At 51.7% G+C, this 3,205-nt stretch overlaps 1 protein-coding gene across 1 annotated transcript in view; it reads right to left on the reverse strand.

Annotated features, from left to right (window-relative positions):
* Positions 1 to 625: 625 nt before the first annotated feature.
* The window catches only part of VANGL1 (VANGL planar cell polarity protein 1), a 36,323-nt gene continuing 33,743 nt past the window's right edge, over positions 626 to 3,205 (reverse strand). The window contains exon 8 of the mRNA XM_009329384.1: positions 626 to 1,218. The gene's annotated coding sequence lies outside the window, so the exon portion shown is untranslated. The remainder of the gene's footprint in view (positions 1,219 to 3,205) is intronic.

Below are 3,205 nucleotides of genomic sequence, written 5' to 3' on the forward strand. Positions count from 1 at the left end.
CTTCCCCGCAGCTTTTGGCATACTTGGCAACAGCTGATTCCCGAGGCTTTGCATGGAGATCCTCATCCCAAAGGAAAAGGCTAAGAGGCTCTGTGAAGGCTGGGATTTGTTCAGACCTCCCCCAAACTTGCGCCTTATCATGAGCGGCCCCCAAGCTCCAAACTGTAGCCCCCCAGCACCTCTCATCCCAGTGGATACTTGTTCTGCCTCACTGGGGAACTTTGGGAAAAACACAGGGAAGGGAGGATGGGAGCTGGAGTGACTGAAGTTGCTGGCAGGAAAATTTTTAGAGGCAGAAGTCAGAGGAGTAGCTGGCAGAGGCTGAAATCAGATCTGCCTTCCTCTGCAATATCCCCCTTTGTGGGGAGATTGCTCTTGAAGGCACCCAGGACAACCCCAGAAGCAGGAGCTGACCTTGCTCTGTGAGCAAGCTGCATCACACCACCCTTTCACGCATGGTGCATCCCACCCCAGCTACGCTGCTGCTTACAGGGCCGTGTGGGTGGCAACGTCTCCCCTCCGCAGGGTGAAAACTGGTAGTCGCAAGCAGCCGCCCCACCTCCCCAAGCTGACCACGGGGGCTTGGTCAGGGACTGGTACAGCATGGAGGGGAGTGCTGAAACGCTTACACTTCTGAGAGCACTGCCTGCTCTTCTCCCGTGAGCAGGAAAGGAGTCTGAGACCTGGGGCAGCCCCCCAGAGCCTACACAAGGATGGCTGCAGCCACATGGCAATGAAAGGCGAACAGATGTGCTAACCGCCTTTGCCCAAGCCTAGTTACAGGACTGGCAAGGTATTAAGGGTCTAGTATCTGCCCCTACGCTCCTAGAAGCTGCAATAAATCCAAATCTTTCATTATTTAGCCATGAAAGAGAAAGCCTTCCAGCCTTCATGGAAACCCACAGCCATTTCCATCTGCTCTGGAACAGCTGAAAGTCCTAGCTGCATCTGGTTTTGGAAGATCTCAGCATGGCTTTGGATTTAGGCTGTAATAAATCTGAGAGCAAAAAAACAAAGCCTTTAAAGTATCCAAGCAGCATACCTGAGTCACAGGAAAAACACCAACATGGAAGAGAGGAGTTACCCAGGGGCAACATCACTCCTGGCTAGGCAACATGGCACCCTGTTGAATGGTTCAGCCTTTAGTGAAGGATGTCCAACGAAAGGAACGTTGTCCACTTGACGACAAACAGGGTTGTCTTATAAACCACTTGAATTCTAAAAAAAAACAAACAAACCCAAAACCCCAATTCCCAGCCAGGTGCATCCAGGAGAGGAGAATATGTGCAAGACGACAATGCAGGGTAGGAGAGGCATTCGGAGGAAAACAGCCTGCGCTTGGCTGACAAACCCTACAAGCCTTATTTATGCTCAGTTCTTGGCAAGCTCTGCAGAAGTAAGGACTACAGGATTTGGATCAGAGCTTCTTTTCTCTGTGACTTGATTCTTACTCATTAGCTGGCTATAAACAGAGTTAAACAAAACAGTCTGCTCTCACCACTCAGTATTTTTATAAAGAGTCTGAATTCCTACAGATGCCACAGATCCATCTGTGGGTCTCAAAGCACTTGATGACAAGTTGAGTTTAGCCTCACAACAAGCCAGTGAGGTAGGTATGACAGTGGTCCCCTGATTTTGCATGGAGCGGGGAGACAAGAGAGACCCTGAAAAATAAAATGTCATTAAAAAAAACGACAACAGGGAATACTCAGGAGTCCCGATTCCCCTTTTAGTCTGTCCTCACCCCTAAGGAGTTTGCATCTCTAAAGAGAGTGTCTGAGAGGCCAAGTCCTCTCCTTCAGATTTCATCAGGCAAAGCACTCACGCTGCTGACATAGGGAAGAATGTTTAATGTAGGAGTTACGGTCCCCGTTGACAGTGTCCTTTTCGGCAGCAGGCAGAAAAGGCAGCACTGAACCACAGGACACAGATGAGGAAACAGACTCGGAGCGAGCTCATGCCGCTTCCCTCTGGTTCTCCATGTGTTCAAGGGTTTAACACAATTAAGACATGAGTTTCCTGAGCAGATACTGTCAGACAACCCCCCTTGTGGGGGAGGGAAAAGGAAAGGGGAAGGAAATCCTGGGAACGTAAGAAAGTTTTGCAGAGGTGCCTGAGACAAGGTGCTCTCATGCACATGGCATACCCAAGCCCCGGCAAGGTGGTTCTTGTTCTGGCTTCACAGAAATGAGCCAATTCAGGCACAGGCAGTAGCCTCCACACAGGCATAAGTGCTCCACAGTCTCCCAAGCTACTCCCAGTCTCTCTCACCTTGCTGGTTATGCACATCATAAAAGCCAGATACATGCATCTTTAGGAGAGCCAGGTGTGAGATACTATATGCTTCCCTTCCTTTTCTTTAAGGAGGGAATAAAATAATCTATTTTTTCAAAATAAAATACTGGAGAAGGTCACAGTCAATAAAGGAGTCCCCATACAGACTACCAGAAAGCCTGACCTAGAAAGAAACCCAAACACTAAGTTTAGAGAAGGGAAAACTCTACCTACTTCCCATCCTTTAAGGGACGTGGGCCTGATCCCGTCATGTACTGCGCCATCTAGTTTCTTCACAACCACGTCTGGCGCATTACATGGAGAAGACAGGATCCAGGTGACTACCACGCACTTGTAAGAAAGGTGCAGGAGACTGCAGGTGTCACTTGGATGGGGAATCACCACTTTGGACCCTCGCTCACCAGGGTGCTCCCTTGATCCCAAGATGACCATCCACAGGTGCTGTTGAACACGTAGCTCCATTGCTGCTGAAGCTGGAAGAGGCCCCTCCCCAAGGCGGAAGCCCCCTCCCACCAGCTTGTGGTGGGCACTGGGCACTGGCCACCAGCCATGCCATGCAGGACTGGCGGAGACCCACGCCCTGGCCTTAGCCGGGCCACCTTGCACTGGTGGGAGTGGGGGGCAGCCCCACGAGCTGGTGAAGGAGCCCAGGGAAGGCCTGGGGAAGGCCAAAGGGGACAGGAAGGGCTGTCACAGGCCCCCTTGGAAGACGATGCACCCTGGCAGCAAAAGGTACTGGCTTACGTACCTTGCTGAACTAGGGCCCTCTGTGTTAAGACATCTGTATGGAGGGCAGGTCAGCTCCTGCCTGATAGAGATATTTGCATGGCAAAAGACTGGGCAAAATGAATCGAGCATTTGGGGGGGGGGGGGGGGGGGGGGGGGGGGGGGGGGGGGGGGGGGGGGGGGG

Source organism: Pygoscelis adeliae, unplaced genomic scaffold (assembly GCF_000699105.1).
Source record: "Pygoscelis adeliae isolate BGI_AS28 unplaced genomic scaffold, ASM69910v1 Scaffold120, whole genome shotgun sequence".
In the NCBI taxonomy this organism is placed as follows: Eukaryota; Metazoa; Chordata; class Aves; order Sphenisciformes; family Spheniscidae; genus Pygoscelis; species Pygoscelis adeliae.